General features: G+C 44.2%; 1 protein-coding gene across 3 annotated transcripts in view; it reads left to right on the plus strand.

Annotated features, from left to right (window-relative positions):
- The window catches only part of daam2 (dishevelled associated activator of morphogenesis 2), an 81,758-nt gene that overhangs the window by 16,247 nt on the left and 52,526 nt on the right, over positions 1 to 12,985 (plus strand). Inside the window, exon 1 of one of the 3 annotated variants that reach the window (XM_058614734.1) lies at positions 3,988 to 4,280. The exons of the other annotated variants lie outside the window; for them this stretch is intronic. The gene's annotated coding sequence lies outside the window, so the exon portion shown is untranslated. Of the gene's footprint in view, positions 1 to 3,987; positions 4,281 to 12,985 lie in introns of those variants that run through there. 3 annotated transcript variants of the gene reach the window in all.

Consider the following 12,985-nt stretch of genomic DNA (forward strand, 5'->3'; position numbering starts at 1 on the left):
TAGCATTCCCCCGCTATCATGATTTATAGCTAACATACAATTAGAGCATGTATTAAAGTGTGCGCTCATGTTGATGCTGTCAAGCGTTCAGCCTTTGTGCAGTGGCAGTGTTTTTCTCACTGGCAATTTATCTCTGTGCGGGCGTGAAAGGAATGGTTGTGTGCAAAGTGCTGTCACAAGGAATTCCTTGCTTAAACAAAACAAACTTAAATGAGAGCTCCCTGCTCAAAAGAAACCCTAAATAATACAGTATGGAACAACATGTCGTAAAACATGACTGTTTGCCATGTTAGCTCTGGCAGCTGCTGGTTTGAAGGAGGACCACTTCATTTTAGTCACAACACTGGAGACGGCTTCAGATGCCAATATCTGGACCTTTAAAGCGTCTTTACAGCTCCTCCACCTTCTTCTTTGTCAGTTATCATGTCGACTGCCTCCATATATGAGATGTCTGAAGGACAATGCATAGTTCATGGGCTCGATGGAGACCACCTTGGGTGACCCAGTTCTTTTTAGTCCAGTTTTTCATTCAACTTTTGTCCCACTCTCGCAACAAGTGCCAAGTTCCTTTTTCTCAGCTCCCCTTGACTAATTCTAGCGTGTGTAAACCACGCTGTGATTGTTCCTGCACTTGTTACTGTGGGGATAAATCTTTGTTTTTGAAGAAAAATGCCTCAATGGACTCTTTAATCCCCTTCTCAGTGGATAAGGGAGGGTTTGAAGAGCTGCTCAGCAAGCTTCGCCCGGCTGAGTGACAAGTGCCTGCGAGGCAGTCTGGAGCTACATGTCATTTCATGTGTGCCCAACTGTGTGAAAACGGAAAGCACCCCCTACCTGCACTGTCAGCCTCACTCTTCATACTCTGCAGCCAGTTTACCGTCATGACATCTGCCATCTGTATGATTTACTGTGACGTGAAAAAGGACTTACCCATGGGGCAGTTCACCAAAACCAAGTCTGGAGAGGCCATGATGTGCGGTCATCTGCTTGGCATGAACACAGTGACAATGTCGAGTTGCACATGAGCGTCTAACCTCCGACTTGCTTTTTTCCCCCTAAACTGCATGTTGTCCAAGACGAGTAAAAACAAACCTCGCGGACGACAGATGAGCCAATTCTTTTTCCCACTCTTGATTTAAGGACGCATTATGTTTATAGCAAGCACTCAGTCTTGTGTCAGTCTGTGATTTATCAGGCAGTGATGGAAAATACAGAGGTAACTTTAGAGCATGAGTGTAGCCCATTCTCAAGGATTCCTCCCGGGTTTCGTGCATGGGCATATATCCCCAGAGAGGGAGCCAGAGCCAGTTTGAAGGGATGCAAACCTCTCTGTGATGCTGCACAGGAAAAGAAAGAGGGAGGCAGTGAGGAGATAAGGTGGTTCTCTCTAAAAGCCGCCCTAATGGATGCATCCCCAGGGTTCGCTCAGGAATGTGCCCAAGCATTACCGCCCGTGTCTCGGTGTCATCTGTCTTCTGTCCCCAGAGAATGATGTCAAATCGTATTGTGACTCCGCCTTTTCTCCACTGTTTGGCATATTAATGGATCCAGTTTGTGTGTGTGAGTATTTATACCAGTGTTACCAAGCATGGATGGTGGTTTTGGTTCCTCCTTTATAGGCTATGAGACACAGAGTTTTGTTTTTATATGAATGTGGTACTTTTAATGGAGCAGGACGTCCATAAAAATACCAGTGTATGCAAAACGAGTGCATGTTGTTCATTAAGCTTGTTTTGTACCTGCTGGCTCTGGTGCTGCATCAGCCATTGTGTTTGGAATAGCCTGGTGTGTCTCCAGTCTCCATAATTGCTGTCTCCTGCCTGGACTGATGATGGATGTGAAACAGTCAGGTGCTCTCCTACAGATGAGGTGGTTTCTAGATGATTATTGTAAAAGACTGAGCAGGTGAAGAATAACAAAGTTTTACACCTAATGCATCAGCTTTGACTGCAGTTAGGAGGCGACGCTCCTCTGACTCGTCCACACTCGGCTCTTAACTTGTTACCAGGTCAACAGAGTTTAAGCTTGAGACTTTAAAGTTACATGATGAAAGAAAATGTTCTTTTCTTTCATTTATTATCGAGTTTGAGTTTGAAGACGATAATAAGGAGATGAGGTGTGTGACTGTGTTTTGTTTGCTTACCAAGTGTTATTTCAACCAACTGAGAATATCGTCTAGATTTGGTAGTTGGAGAAAATGCATTGCAACATGATTTTAGACCATTATATTATTTAGAAAAACTTTAATGTGAATAAAAAAAAACATTTTATTCACATACTTTACTTTCAGACTAAAAAAAAGTGAAGGAAATACGCCTCAAGCGACCCGTCACGTTTTCTGAGTGCAAAAATGTTAACAATGGCTATAACAGCAGTCACAGTGAATGGGTTTGAACTGCATTTTTGTCACCCTCCCATAACCATGTAACAATGTAAGAGCGTTTGGCTGCATGCTTTTCACAATATTTATTGGGTCAAGCGTTGATTTGACTTCCTTTCCCAGCAGCCACCACAAGCAACTGTTTCTGAGTTGATTAACCTCTCATCACCAATTATTCTCTCAGACCGACCACGTGTTTCCTACTTCAGTCTTTTTGAGCCCGTCATCTGTTAAACACATAATCCTTTTTCTCTTTTATTCCGTCCATATCTTGAGATGCGAACGACTCGTTTTCACTCTTCATTAGTGCATTTCCTCTGTGGCAGCACCACACGTTAATGCAGCCTTCAGGAAGTCATGCAGGTCGAAAACGACTATTCAAGCACTCACACGGCTGATTAACTTTCAGAGTCTTTATAAACACACTCGGTGACATTCTGTATCCTAGCAACATAACAAGGCTACAAACAAACCCCAGAACCTAACACAAGAATATTTGTTGAAAACACCTAACATTAAAAAACAACCCTCAAACATGAGGTCATGTGCTAATCAGAACTGTTAAGATGCTGCCTCACAACAGTAATGAAACCCTGTCAATAAAACACATTATACCTAAAGTGCTTTTGTATTGTCCTCCAGATTAAAGTCAGCAGCTTTTTTTATCTCCAGCATAAACGCGTTACACAAGGACGTCAGGAATCAATAACCCAGCATTGATCAGACAAAGAGTCTGGAGACGGATCACATTTGACCCTTGTCTTGAAAGTGTTGGGTCACGCAGGGTCAAGTAAGGAATTTGCATTATAAGGAATTTTGCTTTATCAGTTAACTTTGGGTTTGGAGGTTGCAGTGATCATGTCATCATAATCCCTTTTTGGTGATAATTTAATTTCCCAGTCCTACCTTACGTAAACACACGCCACACATGTATATTAAGTTAATTCAGCTGATTGCATGACGTTGACTTTACCAGCAGGACTTTGAACAATCAAGCACTGCACCGTCTCACCGTCTTCTCAGTGAAAACTGATTGGACCTCTGGGAAATCCTTTTCCTGTGAATGTCACAGGGATATTTCCTAGTGGAGAATCCACGGGCATGTTTCTGTGTGTGTGTGTGTGCGCTCTTGAATGGGCGTATGTGCTTTTTAATGCGTGTTGGCGATGAGCAGACATGTCAGGAAAAGGGGTTTCCTTTGGGCGTTGTGTGTGATGTTCCCCCATCCACACGTCGTTTTTAATTTGTCTGCCCAGCGAGGGAATGCACTGGGTGGAGCTGGGATTGCAGGCTGAGCCGGGAGGCACAGGGCACTCCGGGTCACTTCCTTTCATCTCGACCCGTTCCTCTGTCTCAAACAGCAGGCGGACGCACATGCATAACTGTACATGCATGTGTACGTTCACAGATAATCCATCACCTTCTCGTTGGTATCTGTGTGGATGCTGTCAAACACTGGAGCTGGAATCCTGAAAGGGGAGCGGAGGCGAGTGATCCAAACACAGAACATGAGAGAGAGAGAGAGAGAGAGAGAGAGCAAGAGAGGGAGGGGTGAGAGAGACTGAGAGGGAGAGAGAGAGGGAGAGAGGGGACAGTGTCAACAGCTCAGATCCCAGCACAGTCAGCTGAAACCAAGAGCCTCAGCTCTTTCAGCTCAGAGAGGGAAGACAAAACGCTGCAGCCACAGCCGGGAAACATCGTCACACTTGTGTTTCATGGAGTCTGTCCATAAAACACACATCTCAAATGGCCAAATGAGCATTTTGGAGCCAGAGGATGTAGGAATGCGTTGTACTTTCCTCCTAAACTTACTTTACTGAGTCTGAGACTCTGTCGTTTCCATTTGCCTGTGACGTTACACAGGGACAGTCCATCTGTTGGGGCAGCCCGTTTGAAGTGGGTAAGTAGGAGATACTTGATCTTGATACTGATACACTCGAGTGCCGCTCACCTAGTTGGAGATCGCTTCACACAACAGGCTACAGATGTTGAAGCGTAAACCCGACTCGCTCATGCACCACACCGCATCCAAGCAGGGAAAAACAGGCGACTGTAGCCAATCCAATAAATAGAAAGTCCTCAGGATCTGTAGAAAGCTGAGCAGCGAGGCTGGAGGAGGGGGATACTAATCCCACCAAGATGATAAACTTACCACATTTTTGTGTTGTTGTAATTGGAGTGAGGGGCAGTGTTTTACTCCCACTACAGTGGCTTTATACTGTAGGTCATAAACAGCAGCATATTTATGTTTTGGCAGCGTCTTCAGAAGTGTTGACGGTGTTTTGCTTTACCCTGGAGTGTGCCAGTGCATTATATGAGCGGGGCATTTTTGCATATCGGTGCTAGTTTTGGACTCGGTTTTTTTTTTGGCCTCTCATTTTCTTTGGAAAATGCATAAACTCAAGGATTGATCTGGGTTTGGCTTGAAATAGATGAGGTGATGATGTCCAACTTTGGTTTAAACCCTAAAACACCCCATGATGTCACGGAGTAGACGTTAAGGAAATGTTTGGCATTTCAGGAATTGGACGGAGGGATGGTACAGAGTCACGTCATGGGTACAGGGATATCTGCTTTCCTGTATGGGCTGATCACACACGTTCATCAATCACACAGTCGGCCTGCTGGTGTAAGTTGTGGCCTGGCAGCCAGACATTCCATATATGCTGTACATTTCCTCTCGGCAACGACTCAACTTAATATGGCACTGCAGAGGCAGACTTGGTCCTAAATGCAGCCTCCATTTGCTCGGGATATTTATTATCACCTTTTCTTACTTTTTGAAATAGCAGACCTTCCACATTTCCTTCAAAGGAAGCCGATACTCAGCGGCAGCTCGGACCAACATAAACAGCCTGCCCTTATCTGCTTGGCTTCCTCAATTGCAGAAATCATGAAGCCTCCTTTCCTGTGTGGAAGCCTTGCCTCTGCTGGCTGAGAGTCTGTCATGTGAATTGTAAATCCGCTGCGTGTGTTGAGAGGGAATTGTTGAAGGTTCAAGCTCCACCCGTCCAGATTAGCACCTGTGAAATTGGTTACAGGTGCTTTACCAGGGCTTTGCCGGAGTCTGGCGGTTTATGGATGGAAAATATTCCACACAGATTCCCCAGTGTTTGTGAAAGTGGTGCAGTCATATAAGGCCATGTATTCCCTTTGATGTCTTCTTGCATTGTGAACAAGATAGTATCCATTTCCAGCACATTCAAGGCTTACCCTCCAGCATTCACGTGCACCTGGGGTCAAGCACAGTGACACTGATAAAAGATTCAGTGTGCTGCGAGGGCATTAACCAAAGTTGTGGACTCACACATTCAAATCCACACCCTCTGCTGCCACCAGCGCTCTCAGGGCTTTTCATATTTTATCGGGCGTTACGGATGCATGAACTGCTCTCTCAGGATTAGAGGGAGAGCGAGGGAGAGCGAGGGAGAGTTGGGGAGCGGCGGTCAGCCCTTCATCGCTTCATCAGCTCCGATGCTGACGGGCGGCTCAAACGCGTCCTCGTTAGAATGAGGACAGAGAGGGAAAAGGAGATGAGATCTTTAAAGCTGCTTAAATTCAACTATCTGATCATTTTAATGGGATTATTGTCATGTAGTATTTGCAGTGTATTAGTTACAGAGACCGAAGGGGGGAGGGACCAAACTCTATGAAGAGAGGCTGCTGTTCCTCTCACTGCTTCCCTGGAAGTCCCCACACTGAGCTGATGTCAAAAAGCACTATTGTATGTGTGCCGGTGACACACTTCCCGGGCTTATGATGTGTAAGCGTATCTGTTACAGTGCTACAGTTCAGTGCTGCATTACTGCAGGCCATGGTCACGTCACAGGGCTGCCCCTATCTGAGTCGCTATAACGGTCCCAGAAGACCATTCCAGACATTACCCAGAAGCACTTTGTCCTCTACGGCTACAGCTGTTGACCCTCAGCCAGGCAAGATTAATAGCTTAACAATGCACAATATGAAGCATTGCAGGCCAGTTGCAGACATTGATGGGCATATTTAAATATGCCCATCAATGTCTATTAATGTCATAGGTGCAAAGCATGAAAACCCAAACAGAAGCCAACTGACAAATGCATCTGCTGAGAACTGCTGAGCAAAAGCAGCGCTGTTGTTATTAGCGCCGGTATCTATGGAAACTTGTTGGCGAGCCAGTGGTTTAGTTACATTTGAACTCTTTCAACACCCAGAAGATCGGTGTTACTTATATTTGGTGCACTGTGCTAATGGAAACAAGTCCTGCTATCCAAGAAAACACGCTTCAAAGTGTGTGAAGAACGTTGAGTCTCCGGGGAAGTCCAGCATCACTTCCCTCTTTAGAGTCACTGTATCCATCGCGGAGCTTGTGCTCATGCCAAACGTTTTTTCCACCCGTATAATAACATGTCTTTAGTTAGACTGGGGGCTTGTGACTCTGCTGCAACCCTCCGATATGCAATAAGAAAAAGATTTGATAAGGAAGGGTAGCGCTTTGGGATTCGAGGGAAAGGGATGCCAAGTATTGGATTTCATCCTGACCCCTGTTTGCATGTGGGAAAGCGTGGGGCCTGTGGAATGTGGCATGGCTGACTTTCTTCTCGTTCCCTGTATTAATAGCGTCGTTATCCCAGTGATCTGGTGGAGTTGATGAGCAGAGATGTGACTCGGGGAGATGTGCCTGTTGGCCAGTGAGAAAGTGGGTCAGTCCGATGTTAGACTCCCCTTCCTGAGCCAATATTAACATCTTTATTATTGAGGTCCCATGCAGCAACTGTTGGACTCTCCTTAAGCAACATGTGGAGAAGCTATTTGAGTTCTCTACCACACATGCTGAAGCCTTGAGAGAGAAAAGAAGGTTTAACTGAAATGCATATACAAAAGAAATCATTAGGAGAGAGGTTTTCTTTCTTTTTTTTTTTACCCCATCAAGCATCCAAAGTGTAACTCGGGAACCTCGCGTCTGCCTCGACGTGGGTTCTCGTTTGGACCTTTGTTTCGTGCAGCTTGTGTCTGTGGTTCGTGGCTTGGACGGAGAGGTTTAACATGTTTATAAACTATAAAACTTCAAACTGTGGCTGTGCATGGATGGGTACGGTGGTGCTTGCACTTCTGTGCATCTGTTTGATCAAAGCCAAAAACTCAGAAAGCACAGTTGTAACAACCCCCCTATTAATTCATATGGCCTGTGCCATTATGAATGTTCCTCACATCAGGAAGTGGCTTTTAGTAATAAATCAGACTAAATGAAATGGCTATTAATGACATCCCCGGAGGATTGGAAACACCTCCCCCCCTTCTCTTTTTCCAGTGGTTTAGTCGAGGCATTTCCCCTTTATGGGTGAGGTGGGTTTCTGTGCCTCATGGGCCCATTAAAACCAATAGTGCTTATATGTTTGTTTTGAATCAAGCTATGAGCATATACCATTTCTGAGAATTCTCAAATGTTGGCTGTGAAAGAATTGACATTTAAAGGTTTTGATGTAATTCTGAGCGGCTGCCATGTTGGTAGACGTCTGTCTCCTTAAAGTTGTTCAAACAAAAGTTGATTAACAAGAATTCACACAGCGTGGACTCGACGTCTTGGACAGTTTGAGCGGCACATCTTAAATTACCAGTTTATAGCAATTGGGTCTACAATGAAGGAAAGAAACAATAGAAGACAGGAACCACAGTGCAAACCTAGAATTCCTGCATATGATAACACTCCTCTTATATTTAGCTGTCCGAGGGGAGATGTTTGTAAACAAGAGAAAAAAGTCTCTACGTCCAAATGTGATTGCATTTGCCTCGGAGACAGTCTGGGAATATTTAAGCAACAGTATTAAACAAAAGCTATTAAGGTAATTAATAATAATTGTCGTTGTGAATGGAGGTACTTACTCATTTCTTCCTATGTATACTGTAGGACGGAACATGGAACTAAAGCTGCAGCTCATGAATGTACATTACACTCAAGTCATTGCCAAATGAGTTGACATATTTTAAATCTCATGTTGCCCAGAGACAAGAGTGGAGTTTGAGTTTCAATTATCTTCAACCAAATCTAGTTGCCCTCCAGTCGACTTAGACAATAAAAAAAGAATCTGCAGAATTTCTTCCTTGTTGTTAGACGAGACCTTTGTGATTGCGGTCACTTCAACTTTTGGTTCAAGCAGGAAATGAATCTGTGGTATCTCGTTCTTTTACACCAACATTTACTTTGATCAGGTCACAATTATTAATGCATGGTCATTGTTAAACAGGTTTATGGATGTGTCATCTCTGTATGTGGGAGACCATAAGCGAAGGAACGCGGGAGGGTTGGTTGATGGAATGGTAGAAGGGGAAGGGTGGGTTTCTGATTGTCTGATTCTGGGCTCTTTTCACTCATTTCCTGGAAGATGCACTTAAGTTTAAGAGCACAGACGGAGCCCTTATCAGTAACTGCTTTAAACTCACCGGGTGTCCGCTGATGGAGCCAAGCATCCATACATTTGATAACTGCTTGTTTATTATTATCCACTCATAACTGACATTTACTTTGTGATACATTTCTGCAGAAAACGATGCTTCATTAATTCGTTTGCCTTCTTCATAAACGAGGCCATGGATATTGAAGTGTTGTCATTGCTAAAAATAACTGTCCCCTTGAAGAGCACATGGTCCTCATTGTTGGGGTCGTATATTCAACATTGTGCAGACTGGAAAAACAATCCCTCCCCGTATTATCCTGCACTCTTTCATGCCCCAGTGGGACTGTCCAATCCAGAGCCTGTGGCCCGTGGTCCAGGTCTGCACAAGAAAGCCACTTGGCCATGTTGGAAGGGGGGCGGTCTCTCATGAAATCTTGAGCAGAATATGTGCAGGAATGCAGCGCATGCAAATGTAGCATGAAATAACGGCGGCTCCTTCTCTGTCAGCTCTGGTCATTCGTCAGTAACTCCCTGCTGACCACGGAGAATAGATTGGTGATGTCTTACCTTAGGAATGCTCGTGTGCACCGGCTCTGAAATGTGTGTTTCTGTTGCACGTGAGCATTTATCATGTATACACGTCTAAGTGAATTTCATTATGGATGGGCCCGGTCTCTTAGTCATGTTTTTTTCAGACGACGCACGACTGTGTGATAAATCTTGTAAACTAATCTCTCCTGGTGGTCATTGTAACTAAGTGGGAGCAAAGCGATAATGTGAATTTGCATGTCTGAGTGCCTGTGTTTGGCTCTAATGTACGTGATTAGAGCCACAGTGTGTTCTGGGTAAGATGTATGACGTGCACATGGCCTCCCCAGACCCGATGCATGACCGTGGGTGGCCCACAGATCCTGTGACATTCATGAGAGAGTGGGTTTTCAGTGTCCCAGGTGATTTGGCTCGGAGCCAGTGGCCTTGCAGGGAGGAAAAAGGATTGAAGGGTTAGGCCCATTAGTCATTGCATTGGCAGGCAGACAGTAGAAAGGGAGGGTAGGTCATGTTGGAGAGGGCACGTCTGGGGCAACAATATCCAAAGGGTGGCGAGGCTCCACTGTGTCCAGTGACGGGGTTGAATAGCAACTTCATGTCGAATACATGAGCGTGAGTTGTTCACTTCCACGTCAAAGGAAACATCTGATCTGTACATACTGATGCCCGACTGTGACGACCTGGGGATTTGTGCCAAAACAACACAATTAAGACGTTTTGGTGCCGGCTCAGTCTTAAAGTTGGCAACATTACATTGGATTTTTGGTTCAGCGCTCCAATAAGAAATTTTACAGTTGAAGCACGAGCTCTTTTTCAAATTAAATTTTGGATTTTATGCTTAAGTTGTGATTTTTTTATCTACTGCTGGCATCTGTATCCCCCATTTATACATCTGCTCCTGGTCTCTCTCTCAGCCCTGCCTTCTGCCTTCATGGTCTTTTATTGTGACTGTTGTGTGTGAGAAAAATGCGTATTAATAGACGAGGGAAATAATATTTGATATATTTGAAGTCTTCTTTATTACAGCAAGGTGAGTTGATAAATCTTCTAAACCTAGTTTGTTCTACGATGTTATACAACATCGAGGATCCATGCATATTTAAATAGTTCCTTTTCTTTCCTCGCTCTCATGTTATTATAGTGCACTATTCTTCTGGATTCAACCGTTACCAAACCTTAAGAATCTTAAAATGATACTTTCTGACACCCTGTTGTTGACTCCGACAGTTGTGTGCCAAGAGTTTGTCAAAACAATGCCAGTCACTAAATCTGCACTCTGGCATCTGCCTGTTCCTGCCTGTGTCAGTGTAACGCTGCTCCCTGAGTGTCTGTGCCTTCCTCCACAACCTGTGCAGCGCTTCTTACATCTATTCTATTTGTTATTATCTGATCTGTTTTTCCACTTTCTGTCATGTGTTCCTAGTATATGGAGGGGGTTTTAAGGTGCATTTGATGCACAAGTTGCACAGTGGTTTGAGGAGAAAGATATATATATATATAAGATATAAAAGTGACAGTGAAAGATGCAGAGTTTTGTGGATTTGTTGTATTTTAGTGTTTTATTAAGGAGTGATGGGGGGGGGTGGTGAGAGAACGGGAGATCCATTTCCACTGTGTTTGGTACTAAAAGCATATTGTGTGTGTGGCAGATGTCAAAGGGAGCATTGAAATTGCACGCACAGATGTTTGAGAGACTGATCCGCACATTGCTATGTTATTCCTCTATTCTATTTTTCTCTTGCCTGTGTGTGTATGTATATATATACACACACACACACACACACACACACACACACACGCAGCAGTCTTCCCCTCCTCACTGCCTCCCCCTCCTCTACTGACCTACTTCCAGGCGCTGGGGATGAGGCGATGAGGTTGTGGGCTGAATACGAAGTGGCAGCACTATCTCCTTTTATCCCTGCCTCCCTCCCTCGCCTTCTTCTCATCTCTGTTCTCTCCCTCTCTCTCTCCCTCTCTCCCTCTCTCCCTCTCTCTGTGCTCGGCTGCTCTCCACACCCTTCAGAACACAGAGCAGCCAGCAGGCTCCTCTGTCTGCTTGAGGGCTCTTGGTGTGTGAGTATGAAAAAATGCTGCATGTGGGTACATCTGAGAGTGGGTGTGTCTGATTTTGGAAGCGTGTGAACATGTGACTCTGTGGCTTTGCACTCACAATGTGTGTGTGTGTGTGTGTGTGCGTGTGTGTGCTCATGTTTCCAAGTCAGAATAATCACAGGGACAAAAAAGTGTGATGCCAGCACATTTAAAGCTGTCTCATTAATGCAGAGGTCAGACGACTTGATCTTCTTGTGTGTAACAATGGTCGCTGAGGTATTAATGTGTGATTGACTCGACAGACACACGAGCGACTTCATGGTGGCGTGGAATCGCATCCTGGAGCGAATGCAAATCTGTTGTCAACGTTAAAAAAGTGTATTTTTAGCCATTTGATTCGTAGAATTCTATATAAGCTCCAGTGTTACTGTATTTCACAGATTTTGACATTATAATATAATATTATTTAAGTTACATTTCATTTAGTGTCGTTTATTTGTATCTGCTTCTCTCTCGTTATATAAAATGTGCTCATATTTCCTGGCTGTGGGACCTTGAGTGTAAAGACTGAAAGAAGAGAACGTGTAGAAAAATGTGAAATAATTATGACAGGAGTTCTATGAGAAGTGGCAGCGATGACAGATGTTACTGTCAGTGGGGGCTGATGGGAGGATCGTGTCTCCATCAGCCCTGAAAGAGCACTAATGGAGACATGAGTGAGTCGGAGTGTCAGGGATAAAATGATGAGAGATAAGAGACGGTCGCACATGTGCACAGTCCATTATGTTACCGCTGTCTTTAATTTCCCTGATTATTCATTGTGCTGTATTTCACTGTGTGCCCAGTGTGAGTAGTATTTGGATTCTTTGGCCCACTTTCCATGGACATTGACTAGAAGCAGGCCAGCAGAACTGGTGTTGAGTGAGAACTGGCTGCACGTGGGGCTCAGTGGGAGAGTGAAGATAGAAATGCACACACACACAGACACAGACACACACACACACACACACACACACACACAGACACTACATAGGAGGTTTACGTTGTGTTTTCTGTTGAATGGCTTTTAAAAAAATTCCTGCAGAGGGGCCTCTTCCATTATGCTTCACCAGCTGTCGACAGCAAGATAACAAACTCGCCACTGTACAGATTTGGCACCAGCTCGCTCTTTATCGTTTAGTAATAAAATCAGTGCATGAGCCCTTTTTCAAGTGTAAATACATCGATGTCAGAATCTCCACAATTTACCTCCGTGAAGTAAGTGTGATGTGTTTTTCCAGAGTGATTCTCATGTGTCTATGAAGTACATTATTGACGGAAATGTAATATACTACTCTTAAATATAACAGCCTAGTGTATAAGGAAGTGTATAGTCTCTTTATAATATCCTTAGAATAAGCCGCGGTAGTTTACTGACGTCTCACCATTAGATGTCACTAAAATGAATGTTCTTGTATGTATATCCTGGCTTTCCTAACTCAGTTATTCTAATCCAAGAGGGCTGGACCACATGTACAGTCCTAATTCTGAATTTGAAATTTGCATTTAAAACTAAGTTTAGGTCAGAAGTAGCCAACTGGAGCCACACTGTGACCTATATGTACAGGACTTGAAGTCCAGAAGTTCTGTT

Source organism: Solea solea, chromosome 18 (genome assembly GCF_958295425.1).
Source record: "Solea solea chromosome 18, fSolSol10.1, whole genome shotgun sequence".
In the NCBI taxonomy this organism is placed as follows: Eukaryota; Metazoa; Chordata; class Actinopteri; order Pleuronectiformes; family Soleidae; genus Solea; species Solea solea.